This window comes from Channa argus, chromosome 16 (assembly GCF_033026475.1).
Source record: "Channa argus isolate prfri chromosome 16, Channa argus male v1.0, whole genome shotgun sequence".
Classification (NCBI taxonomy): Eukaryota; Metazoa; Chordata; class Actinopteri; order Anabantiformes; family Channidae; genus Channa; species Channa argus.
Window position 1 is genome coordinate 4,425,324 of NC_090212.1, and position 14,459 is coordinate 4,439,782.

The 14,459-nt window shown below is 38.1% G+C and overlaps 1 protein-coding gene across 3 annotated transcripts in view; it reads left to right on the plus strand.

Moving 5' to 3' along the window:
* alk (ALK receptor tyrosine kinase) overlaps window positions 1–14,459 on the plus strand; it is a 335,775-nt gene that overhangs the window by 248,925 nt on the left and 72,391 nt on the right. The window lies entirely within an intron of this gene.

A 14,459-nucleotide genomic window follows, 5' to 3' on the forward strand; every position in this document is an offset into this window, starting at 1 on the left:
CTTTGCAGGAACGTTACACCACTGTCTCTACAGTTCTTTTAAATGACAGAAAATTCAGCAAACAATTTGATATTTTTCCCTTTCTTGAAAGAATATCTCTTATACCTACATTACCTCTTTGATCTACACAAGTATGGGAGGTGTTTCAAAAAGCCACTGAAGATAAATTGTTTCTTTCTGAAAGGCATTTTTTTAAAAACCGTGTGAGCCCTGAAGAGCTTTCCGTTTCTCATCATTAAATTCTATGCAGTCATCGTGAATCATAGGTGTGCACATTTGCAGGCAGATATGCACACAAACTTCACACACTTAAATGATGAGTAGACTACAACGTCTACATTTTGGCCTCTGTGAGATGCCGGGGTTAAACTTAGGTTCTCTCTGTTCTTGGAAACACACCAGGCAAATTAGAGAGAAAGAAAACCATCAAGCAGTTGTTTGTAATGACGAAGGCTATAAAAAAAATAGAGTTGTTATTCCTTTCATCTTCCCCCTAGTTACAGAGTTTCATGGCAAAGCTTTCTCAATGTCTATTGACAACAAGGTTTTCTTTTTTACTGTGCTGCATGTCACTCACCATGGCCCAGTTTCATTGCATTTGAATGTCAGAGGTTTCATTCTTTTTGAATGAAAGAGCGTATACACACACACACACACAGAGAGACACACACACTGATTTAATGGAGTTCTGTATTCTATTTACAGGATTGTTTACACTGAACAGCCGAAACATTAATACCACCTGGTGGCGTTAAAATGTGCCTTATATCACAAGACTTACATGGTCACAGTGGCTGTTGTGCCCTCATCAGGTCTGAACTCATCAGTTCTCCTCAAGAGTAGCAGACATAGCACATACGACCCCTTAGTTCTTCATTTATGGTTAGTCACTGACATAAACGTAGGCATGCATTTCATGGATGTATAAGCAAAACAATGCACAAATTGGAGCTGTTTAACATGGAAGACTCTCTAAAACCTGTTAGCTGTAAGTTAGCATAATGTGTTAAATAGTTTGATGCTATTTCCTCATTTCCTTGCAGGGTATCATCAACATTTTTATTAATGCTGACTGTAGGAGCACTATTTTTTACTTTAGTGTTAAAGTTGTTTTTTAAGCAGAAATGAATAAGTTATTTTTCAATTATTCCTGGTGCCTCAGTGGTAGAGCATTAGGTTGGGGTGCAGAAGGCCGTGGGTTTTAATCCCACCCCACCAGGTGTAGCCCCAGCCAGCCACCAAGGGCCACCTCAGTGTAAAAACTCATGACAAATCAATGTTCAATGTTGTTGTCAATGTTGAAGGGACAAGCCAGAAGCTGTTGATTTTTTTATTGATTTCTATTCATTGCGTATTTATTTATTTTCCAGTGACTAATAAGTAATTGAATGTAAGAATGAATTGTGAATACCTGTAAATGCAGAAGTTACACTGTAGAAATAAGAGAATTTGTGTAAAAATATTTTTTTAGTAAAAAATAAAAATATTTTTTACTAAACAATTGGAAACACTTAATGAGCAGCCATTATATTTTCTGGTACCAGTGGAAAGTTTTAGTGGGCAGCCAGTAGGGGCCAACTCATTACTGGCCTTTGTCTGGCCAGCCTTAGTAGAAGTGGTCTGGCTTCGCCATTGCAAGGTGCTAGACAACTGTTTCTCTATTTTTCTTCTTAATAATGTCTCCCCCTGACCCATAATGTGAAGTGACATCTGCTTACTTGCACAGATAATGCCATGTACTGTTTGAATTTATATATATGTATATAGTTATTACTATAATGCACTGGCCTGAAATATCTCTGCATATTTCCCTTGAATAGTTTCACAGTAATCTGCACACTAATTTAAAATCTGTTGTTGTTTTTATCTTATAAGCCATTCACTAAACTAGTTTGCAAGATTACTGTTCAGGCAGCATACATTGATATGTCATGTGTAATTTGTCTTTTGGCCTTAGTGTCCAATCAGGCGGCCTTTGTGCCCTCTGAAAATGTATCAAATTGAAGGCCAAATGACCATGCCCTTTGAATTATGAAATTTATAGCCTGGTCAGAACACACAACACAGCTTGCTGTTTATGGGCTGTGTAGCCACAGACTTTGTGGTCTGAGAGTGCCAATGCTGTCCCCCATCCACGACAAGCTCCAAACCCCTACAGTGGGTGGTATCGATGTATCAGTAGGCAGATCTGTGGATATCAGATATGTAAAAAATAAATTAAAAAAAAGTCCAACTTGCCTTATCTTCTCATTTCCTCGGTTTATGCAGTAAAACATGCCCTGTAAACAGTTTTGAACTGAACAGACCAGTCTGCTGTAACACTAGTACTTTTCCCACAGGTTGAAACTGGTTGTTTTGAGTGGATGTTCCCCAAATATAAATGTATCACAACCCATAATATACTGCCAACAGCAGATTGTTTCCCATTTTTGAAAATGAATTGATACTTTGAGTCCTGTCGACAGACATCTGTGTGCAATTTAATTAACATAAAGATTCACAAAAATACTGTATGTATGTGGTTATTGTGCAGCTAACTGTGTAGCTGAATAAGAAATAATAAGCTGTTTATGTAGGTGTTGCTGTTTAGTTTGAAGCACTGTAAGTAATTGGATAACGCTACATTCAAGTAATTCAAGGTCTCACACAACATACATATAAAGATGAAACATTGTAATGATTAAAAAAACCATTAATGTCATTAACAGTAGTCGACGGGGTGTCAGATTTGTGGTGCTGGGAAAGCCACAGGAGGTGTCACGTGTCAACAAAAAAGTACTAAACGCTGTTGCTTTTTATTTCATGTTGTGATCACCAACTTTTGGACTAATTGGCAATCAGCAGCAAACCTGTTTTACCGCAAACTCTGTTTAGAGACCAACAGAGGAACAAGCATTGAAAATGGCAGATGTGATGAATATTATGTATGGGTTTGAAAATTGTGCTTGGATACAGTTACCAGGCTGCGGTTTCCAACCAAGGAAAGGGTGAGTGAATTTTTCCAATGCCGGACCATGAAGTTCACAGAAGTGTAAACATTTAAAAAGATTAGATTTTGTGATGTGCTGTTGTATTGTTATTTTTGGGCAATAGTCCCCCGAATCTTCACTTATTATCACTCTAACCAAACATTTACAGACTGTTGATTTGTTTTGAAAGTCGAGATCGTTAATGGGTTAATAAAGCCACTGAAACACTCACTGTTGGCAAAACTGGGAATCAGACGTTGGAATTCTGTGTATGAAAGATGCCTTTCAGTATGTTTTTGCTTCAGGCAACTTTTATTTTATGCTGCAGTCTACTTTCAGTATAAGCAATACATACAGAATCATCCCATATCAGCATAAATCTGAGGTGGGCAGGGCTACTGCTTATGAAATGAGATTATACAATATAGTGCCCAGTCTCTTGCATTCTGTATGCTGCTGCCTTACTGCTCAGTTTGAAAACACAGCTCCAAATACTGTGATTCTGCTCATCCACCAAATGTCATGAAAATCTTTTTTGTATATTTTCAGATACTGTATTGCAAAGTTTTTACTTGGACCTAATGATGGCTCTAGAGAAAATGTCAAAGTTATCCAACTCATTACAAATTATTGTTATCCAGTCACTGTGGGCTTCTTTGATTTTCACAGATCCCATGTGTTGGACATTTTTACCTAAAGACAGTACAGGGCACTTCTAGAACATTACCTGAAGTCCGCTTAGTTTTACAAAGTTATTTTACCTTAATATTCCTGTGTAGAATCTACAGTTCGTGTTGTGTGCACTTCTCCATCCAGGATCTCACCTGTGCTGAGAAGCAAGATCATAGCCTAAACACCACATCATCTATTTTTCATGTTGTAAAATCAGTTCTTCATTTTGTTGGTTGCTCTGCCACATAAAGTATTTTATCACATCCACTGATCTATCTCTGCTGAAAGATGGGCTCCTTTTTAACAGGGAGGTGACTGAAGCAGTCATTGCATGCATCATCAAGTGGCACCAAATTTGATCATGTACCCACAGGTGAGTGTAATCAGCTGCACATCCCTCAAATTAGAGTCTTTAATTGGAACAAACATACTGGTCCTGCTGCCTTTAGATTGGCTGCAGATTTAATCAACAAAAAATTGGGCCATATCCATTCTGGATGACATGAATAACAAGAATAACCCATGACAGAAAGTATAACCTAGTACAGACTCCGCTTCATTAGTATCATTGACTGGCATGGCATTTTTTGTGCATGTAAAATGCTTGATTAAAGAGGGTTAAATTATCATTTCATCTATTTAAAGGGTTCGTGTAATTTTCGACCAACTCAGGTGTGTTTCAGAGTAGATGGATTCCAAAATCCAGAGTAGATCTAGCATCTGTGCTAAAATAAAATTAGCATTCCCATACTTGGCACACTGCCAGTAGTCACAGGAAAAGTGCCACTCCACTGGCACAAGTTCAGTCAGATTTGTTTTGTGCAGTATGGCATTTAAAATCTAAATGATTTTTAATGTTAGTCACATAATATTAATAATTGCAATATTGAATTGGGGAGTCTGTCTAACTGGTAACTTACTGGGATGAATAATACGTTTAATGGAAGGCTTAAAAAGGATCTTGATGGATCGATTGTTACACTTTGAAAATATTACCATGAATAGGGTTTTGTGCATAAAACAATCTAAGGCTCACAACAGCAAGCAGAAATTTGAACGTTTTTGTTCTTCATGATTGCAGATTATGTGATTATTCATGTGAAATATCATATTTCCGACAAACAATGCTCAATCAAGCTGTAACATAGGCTCTGAAACCCATGCACACTGCATGAATACGCTTTTTTGTCTCCTCCTTTAAAAATATTTCTTGCTTTGTTTTCCTTAAAAGATTTATTCTAGATTTTTATTCTATTTTAAAGATGATCTTATTGGGTTCCCATTAGCTTAAAGGGTATTGGTTTTAAGTTGTTTTTATTTATTTTTTTAATAAATTGTATTTGTACTCCTGAAGTAGAAACAAAACTCTGAAAACTCTCTGTAGGTGAAAATTATTCAGTTCTGGCACCAAGTTAACAGTGTTTGAAAGGCTACATACAGTGGATCCCAATTCCCTAAATTGATTGTTACTCAATTCTTGATCCTCAGTCACCCTGAAAGTTGTTTCAGTGCTTCATGGTGAAGGACGCCCCAAAGCCTCTTTCTTTATGCTCTGAGGATCGAGGAGAGATGTTGGAGGAAAGATAATTACGGATACACAGGAGCATCCTTCACAGAAGTCTTTTTCCTGGACCAGCACACCCCTTTACTGGAAAACTGTTGGTGATTAGGCTGATCGAAAACTGCAGCACAATGCCAGTGCAGTTTCATACGAAATACACAAATAGGTAATAAAACAGAAACACTTTGCTGTTTCACGGAGTAACAGATTTAATAAATGAGCATGTTTATATTCAAACTTACAGACGGGGAAGAAAAAACAAGCTGGGGAAACAGTAGGAACTGTGCATCCTATTTATTGTTTGGACAGTGTGTTTGGTACAAATACCAACGGCAGGGTAACAAAATTGAGCACAGCAATTCTACTCCAACTGACAGCTGAGCCAGTGTTATCAGAAACACGTGTTGCCACAGGTGATGGAAAGGGCGTCTCATGTCTCTAATAACAACATAACGTAACTTTTTGTCGTTTCCTCTTTCCGTGTGTCATTTCCTTAAATCTGTCCATGCATCTTTAATAGGAGGGACTAAGACGCGAAGAAAAGAAACCCGAGGGAAACGAGGATGCAATTAAGGAAACTGGGATGTACCAGTAGGCCGTTATTTGATCACACGATCAAATGCATGAACTTGTATAATTATTAATTATGCTAATAACATGTTCATCTATGCATAAAGGCTTTATGTAAACTTTCTAACTTCTCTAAAGATCAGTAGTTAACATTGAAAAGTATTTTTTTGTGCAATGGTATAGTGGGAAAGCCAAAACAAAGCTCATTATCTTATGCTTATGATGGAGAAAATGCCCATTATTTAAGGTTAGAATTTCCACAGACATTGAGTTTCGCCAGCATTGCTCACTAAAACATTTCATATCACATTCACATTGATTTCTTTTCAACCTCTCAGCCAAACACCCAATCCCTTGTGCTTCTATTTAAACATGGAAAAGATTCCTTTTACACAGCTGTGGGCCTTAAGTTTTCCAGTAAATACCACTCAGATATTCCCTTTTATTACACGGTCAAACATTTGAAGTTGAGCGGAAAAGGGAAGCGTATTTGCGCTTTAGCATAAAGAAAACAAGAACATGCATGGAAATGCAGTGCGCTCATAATCATATGTAGCTAAAGGCACTGCAGCTGCTTAAAATTTGATATTCTGAAATATTTTATTTTTGCTATACATCAAAGTCCGTACACTGCCTAAATCCCTGTCAACAGAGGGTTAACGTTAGAGGCTTCCAATCAAATGTTATATATAGAAACTATTCCTCCCACAGTCCAAACACATGCATTTAAAGTGAATCAAAAAATTGCCCATACATGTGAATCTGAGTGTGAATGGTTGTCGGTCTTTGTATGTCTCTCTGTGGCCCTAAAATAGAGCGGCGACCTGTCCTGGTGGTACCCCGCCTCTCCCCGAATGTCAGCTGGGATTGGCTCCAGCCCCCCCGCGACCTAAATGGAATAAGAGGTGACAGATAATGGATGGATTAAAATGTTCTTTGCTGTTGAACTGGTCTGCATTGCTTTATCCTAATAGGTCACGAGTCATATTGGCCCGAAAACCGCCCGCCATGGGTGTCTTGATCTTTGATTGTACCATGCCTTGGTCTTTCTGGTCTTCTTCATATTCATACTGCACTCTCAGCAGCACAGAGCTGCCAGCATCTTACAGGATGATTAGTGACCTGTTGTGCTTCCAAGGCTACTGTAAGGGAAGGAGAAAAGACAAATTCTGAAAGGAAGTGACTACCTTTCTAATTTTCTTCCCTGGAAAAAAATGTTTTTCAGAATATCTGTCACCTAGTTTGCCAGTGGTATATTGAAGATTGATTTGAAGTCTCTCATTTTCTTGTTTAGTTTGCACCAAGCAGTGCAAGTGTATGTTACATTACAGGTTTAATAATTGTGTGATTTGGATAACTTTTATTGTTGTTACATGGCATCATTTAAATGTATTCAGAGCTACCAAAGTGAAGGTCTGTCCCATGCTCTGGTGATAGGGAGATTAACAGTGTTGCCCTTCACATCCAAACCTTATGGTACGGTAAATAATCTAATATTAAAAGTGGGTAATATTTTATGTTGCTTTGAGCCATCATCTCTTTCCTCTAGGCCTTAAGCTTCAACAGCAGCATTTTATTTTACCAAGTGAACATGTTTTAATCACAATTCCTATCACTCAATAGAAGCAATTTCCTTTGGCCACTTTAAGAATGGGGTTGCAAAGTAATTGAATTTAGGTCGTAATTAAAAAGTGCAGGAAGCCTTGTGATCTCTCCCCTATGCCTTTCATCTTTGTAACAGCATAGCAGTTTACATCTGAGAAGCAAACTTTTCATCACTGAAATGGCTAATTTATAGAGCTCTTTTATGCTTTATGTGCCATGTGAAGCACTGCATTGGAAATGCAGTTTTATTTGACATTGATGAGAAAAAACAAAAATGAGTTAAGGATCAGTCATGGAAAGAGTTGGCTAGGAACATAGGCAGCAAAAACTAAATTAATGACAAGAATCAGTTTAATGTGGAGATTTCCCATAATGCCCAAGTTACTTTTCTAAATCTGAAAGAAATGACACTTTCCATTATGTGTGACAGTTTCCATTCCACTGTATAAGGATAGTCGGCATGTTTTCATGGTCCTTTGATGCCCAGAGCCCTGGTATTTCCTACCACACAATTGCAGTGATACTTCAATCAGCACAGTATCATTATTGTCATCAGTATCATAACTTTTGAATTATTTAGAACATTTGTAGTGTAGGAGGGATAACACATCTGATAATATAACAGTATGAGGATTGTCAGAGAGGTTATCAGAGAGGTAACGAGCGTGAGAGCACGAAGAATTATAAAAGATTGTGGCATAGTTAGTGAAGAAAAGTATAGGAAATGAGATTACTGTGACAAAAAGGTATAGAACAGGTAGAACAAGAGAAAGCAGCTACATAGACAGTAAATAGCAGCACATGGGACTGAAAAGTAACTAATCTATGATATCAGATGGTTCTTGAGAAGACACTGGTCATGTGAATCTGAGCCTTGTAGTTTTATTTGATAATCGCACCGTTTGTGATGTGATATGTTAAGATGTTAGAATGAGTGTGCGGTAAGCTCTGTATAACAGCATAAGCAGATATGGAAAATGTTGAGCTGCATTCAGTTTTTAGTAAAGTCTATAAGTTGCTGCCCCCTCCGGTGAGGTGCCACTTGTTATTCAAGTCAGTTACGAAATTGCAATCTGCTATATCGTACTGAACATCCACTGTAGTTGTTTAGAATACACATTCTTTGTTTCATTCTGTCCTCAAGTTTTCATTTCGTGCAAGGCCAGCTGAGGCCATATGGTTCTCTAGCATCCGGGTTTGACACAGCATCACTCACCATTCACATTCTTGTGGCTCTGTCTCCAAGTGTTGCTGTCTTGTTTAGTGTGTACCATAACAGGCCAATGAAGCAAAGTAATTGGCCACTTTTTTGCTAGTACATACAGAAGAACCTCTCTGGTGGACTGTCCTGACTGTGGGCTTTTTGAACCAAATTGAACCTCCACTGTTGACAGCCTATTCACTCAGATAAGCTTATCTAGCAATAGAGGAGCACATTGACAGATGCTGAAATGTTTTAGACAAGGTTAGTTATCCTGTAACCACTGTTGATGAACTTATCTGGAATGATGAGTGCATGAGTCCCTTTGTGGGTGCTCTGCATTGAACCTTAGTTGGGTAAAAACACACGGGTTTGGAAGGACAATGCTGATGGAGCATTACGCACAGTGGACACCTTACTCGTTTTATTAACCCATGGGGGTTCCACAGGGCTGCATAAAACAATGCAACATGTAGATCAAGCTGTATTTGTCAATTTAAAATCCCAAAGAAACGGAGTATTCTCACAATATGGAATGAATTTATTGCAATAGCCCGAATAAACACAGTTTATGAAGCCAGCTGTCAGCAGTGTTTACTGCCCTTGTTCATGAGATAGTCACAGAATTAATTGCTGTATTTTTTTCTAAATCATAGATTCTTTTTAGGCCATTGCTGAAAATGGTATTGCAGCACACAAAAAGCTGTTACATTATCTTTTTTGGACCTTTTTGCTCCCCTGTTTCCCTAAATCATTGTCTTGATTGGTTTCCTGGGACCCTATTAGTATGTATATGATTTAATCATTAATTCTGTTTAAAAGACAGCGTGTTCTCACAGTGTCTCACAGAAATGTGAAATGTGATTTTGCTTTGTTCTTCAGATGGTTTAAGCTTATTTCATTTCAAACTGTTTTCATTCCCAGAGATGTGTCTGTGTATAAGGATTCTGTTTCTTCTTAACTCCTACCCAGTGTAACTGTTCAGTAGTACAGTAGCTGTCAAAGGCTTTCTCTGATATTGAACATAAGATCTAGTACAACACTCAATCAGGGTTTTTCAAATAACTCAATATAACCCACAACACTGAAGAAGGAACCTTAGATGATGGAAATACTGGTCATTTTTAAGACGTATTGCCATCGTGTAGGTAACTACACCATCTGTTTCCATCAGTCTTGGCACACCATTCACCATTTCTTTCCTAATTTCTCTTACCATTCCTTTCATAGTTCTGTGCTCTTATGGTGAACCAAAATGTCCTGTTCAGTTTGACCTCTATTCATTTGTAGCTCAGTTTTGTTTAACTTGATGTAAAACTTACATTGAAGCATAGCATATTTTCCTCAAGACATGTGGCAAATGCATATTTTGACCTTATTTCTATGTGACATACAGGAAGAGCAGATAATGCATATGAACCATCTAAAAAGTGCAGCATTAATGTGGTGCACTGTCTGTACTGTGCAGCAACACAACAAAACTGGTTGGGGCTGATTTAAATGAAAGCTCTTTCTGGTGATTTCACACTTGATCTGGGTTCACAGTGAACTTGGCTTTGCATGTTTTGCAGTTTCTGCGTGCATGTTCTCAGGGCATGTGAAGTCGCCACGCTGACATGAATCCCTGGTGGACTCTCTCACGTTTTGTTTTTCATCTGGGCTTGTTTATTTGGTCGGATTTCCTTTCATCCTCTGTAATTTGCCTTTGGCAGATTGTTCATTTTTCAGTCACAGAATAATTTGCTTAGCGTCGAAATGCAACCTAGCTGTATTCAGGTGTGACTCATCTCAATATACAATGGCTGGTGCTCGCCTTGAGAGCAAAGTTTTACTCTGCAAATTTCCCCATGATTACTACTCACCAACCCACCCTTACATAGTTTTATATATTTACATCAGTCATGATAAAATTGTTGTTATTCATTGCCTGTGATGCATATAAGACTCAAATAAGTTGTTTTAAGAGAATAGTGCTGTATATAGATTTCCCTGCAAACCATTAGAAAACAGTTAGGACCCATGTGACCAAAAAGGTCATTAAGCTTATTTAATCTATTGTGGTTGAACAAATATAAAATTATGCCAAAAACACAAAGAACACAACAATAGAAGTCAGGCCTGTATCTCCAACTCACCTTATCTACAACATAACTCCAGCTGCAGACTGGCATAACTGATTTTGCTTTCAACAGATTGCATTCAAATGTGTCCTATTTGGTTTGTGAAAGTGGCATTCATTTAACCGGGCCATGTCAGATCGTTCAATCTAATGTGCACTTATTTAGACATATTGGCTCCCGCCTGTTGTGGAGTACGGCATTTGACAGTCAAAATCAATGTGGCTTATGCAGAGATCCTGATCCAGCAGCACCATCCCAACCCACATTCTTATTCTTTAACTCCTGCACTTTTCTTTCACCACCAGTTGTATTGTACAGTAGCATCAGTTTCAATCATTTTCATCTTTTCTTTATGAAAAATCCCAATCCCGTTTGACAACAACTGTAATGATCAAAAGCTATCGTGATGTCTCTTAAGGGTACTCAGACATTGAGTGTATCGAAAAATATTTTTCTGGTCATGCACTTGAGTTAAAAGGCTTTGTCAATACCATACTATTATGGTATATTGTTCACACTATTAATGCTCTAGGTTAAATCATGTGGTTTAGCATCAGCAACCAATATGGTGATACTGAATATTTATTTGATAAAATATTAAACAATATCCAATAATTCTTGGCAAATTAAGGACGCTAAATGTAAAAGTCTTTTCCTCTGACTTTATAAATGTAATTCTGACCAATCATAGTTACATTTTTTTTCTTCTATAATCTATAAAGTATTGTCTATAGCAATCCTGAAGCAGTGTGTGATGTCAACTTTTTACATAGCACATTGTAAAATCTGCTTTAACTTTTGGCCCACCACCGCCTGCTGAGCCTGCCAACAGGACTGGCTTCAACACCGGTGTGCTTTCTGTCCTACCTCACTGTTTGCCAAGTGAATTGAAACTTACGGTAGATCTTCTTTTCTAGTCTAGTTTTCATCATATTTGTTTTCATGGGATTTTCCCATCAATAATGGTTTCTGGTCTACCAGACATTGATGAAAAACCAACCAACTGAGACAACGTGATGGAAACCACTGGAAGATGTTTGTGATGTCATCGGCATTGTCTTTTAGTTCCATGGCAGTTGCTCACATACATCCAAGATTTATATTGTATGGGAGTGATTTCTTTAAATTTTTTAAAGACAGATTTCAGCTGCTATGTGGAGCATTTCTTCTGTACCTTAAAATCTTTTCAGCTAAATTACCATGTCAGCCCTGAGATAGGATGGCAACCTGTCCAGGATGTACCCTGCCATTCCCTTAATGACAGCTGGCTTGGCTAAAGCACCCCTGTAACCCCTAATGGGATCAATGGTTTAATGTTTATTTGATGATGTTTCATGGATGGATAAAACAAAGACCCAGTTCCTATCGTCTCATATCCCTAGTCAGCCTGCTGGGGCTTCTGGTCCTTCTTTCAAGAAAAATAATGTGCTTTTACTTGGTACAAATGAGTCAAAGAAAAGTAGCAGTCTACCGATAATTAAAAAAAAAAAAAAGTTTTTATACCATCTGTCTTTCACACATGCACATATCTATCTGTTCCTTTTAATCCTAATCAATATTCAATCCAAATTCAAATGTATGCTAACATCTTAACTGAGGATGTGTTAAAAAGAAAGCTTGTGAATTCACATAAACACATACATCAGTGCAAGGCAGGTAAAACTCTAGCCTCACTCTGGCAATGTGTCCAACCAGGCCCCTCACATAATTAGGATAACATCACCACTTTGAAAAGAAAATGCACTACACTTCTTCATGTATTGTTTGTGCTGATGGATGAGACTCACAGCTAATGCAAACCAGATCCCCCTTGATCTGGTTAGGACATAAGCATCCGACATCCCCACTACCAAATACACACGAACACAATACCCCAAATGAAAATTAAAAGGGCTACGTTAGCCAGAGCAGACCACTAAGGGAGAGTAAATGAATAGCATTATGAAATGAGAATTGTCAATTGGCAGCAAAGATTAGTTGGCATGTGCTGTTTTGTTTTTGCTTTTCCATGGTGAAAAAAAACCCTTCACATCATGGGAGAGGCTTTCACAAACAGTCCAAACAAAGGTCAGGTGATTTGGAACAACCAACAGGCCGTTAGGACACCAAGGACCATAATGAGAATTATTAGCATCCGCATTCAGATTAGTCATGTATATCTAATTCCCGCACGAGGAGTTGTTATCATTCATTTTCATTTTATTTACTTATACTTAGGACTGTTGTGCCTTGCATGGTATACTACTAATTGGGTTTAAATGTTTGAGTGATGTGCACTGGCAGCTCTGTTCTAATCCGCTGCTTCGTTAATCAGTCCTGTGAGTGCCAGCGAAAACATAGTATGATAAGACAAAACAATAATTTGGTAGTTCAGGAGAGATATGCAGAGTTTTACTCTGAAGAGACAGAAGTCCAGTTCACAGTAATCACTTCAGATTGGATGCAATTGTACAGCTGTGGCCATTTTATTACCAGTACATTGGGCATATTCAATGCAAAGCACAAGTTACTCTCTACCCTGCTGCACCTCTCGAATTAGAAATTGTGCTGATTTGTTGTGTTTCATAGTTAACCATTTGGCATTTTCTTTTCTTTTCTGCTATTTTAGGTTTACAGTGTTACAGTGCTACAGAAAAAAAATCACAAGGAGACAAACATTCATCCACAGTTTCAATTCCATCATCATGCTAAATACTCGGTAGAAAGGGAATTCGTAAATTTGGCCGTCAACCGAGCCGCTGGTGAATTCAGCCACACCATATGCATATTAGTCAGTTGGCAAATCATTGCAAAGGTATCAAGGAGACAATGGCAGGCTTTTATTTCCAGTCTATTATGGGATATGGCAGGGAGCAGATCCCCCACACAGCAAAGGTGCTCTTGATATAACATGGTGCTATAACATCACTTCCCATCTGGTCAACACCTTCCCTTCATTCTGTGTAGTGTCTGCGTGGAGAGAGAGATGGAGCGAGAACAATTCAGTGAAAAGGGGCTGCAAAAAGGTGAGAGCAGGGAAATAAGAGAAGATGGCGGAAAGGCAACACAAAATAAAAAATACAAGTTGGCAAAGGTAGTAATGCAAAGCCTGTTGAGTTAGACCACAGACATTGGGGAAATCAGAAAAGCTCTGAGCCTGTTTGTGTTGCATTTATGTTTGCTGAACTGTTAGTTCACTGTTCTACCCAAACAAAGCCTAACAACCCACAAAATAAGCCCCAAAATAAACATTTTCCTATCTCCCCCTTCTCTTGTCATAATCGAAACCTGCTGGGAACTGTGAGAACAGCATCATGAGCAGTCGTCTGTGACTGGTTAAGAAGTAGTGGAATTGTTGCATTACCTTAGTCGTTAGCTTCACAGTCCATATTGGAAGAAGACCTGGTGCCTATACTGCCCAGACAGATTGCATCTTTGTCGTTATTTAGTAATTAGTAATTTATTTTATTTTTGTTCATGTATGTGGTTGAATTTGGAGATCTAAAGCAACGTCAAGTTTTTCTATCTTTTTTATTTTAGTCAGTTTTAAGTTATTTCAGAGAAAATTGTAGATTATTTTTTATTTTTTTGTGGAAGGGTACCAACAATTTCATCTTTGCCAGTGTATCTGAGCAGTTTAAAATGTGAGTATCAGACTAAAAATGATAACAGTGGTGCACATGCCTGGGTTGTCCAGTGTTCACATAGTTAGAACACATACCACACAGCTCCACTTGCCAGGGACCTTTTTTACGTCATAATTCTGTCTCCTGTGTCCCTCT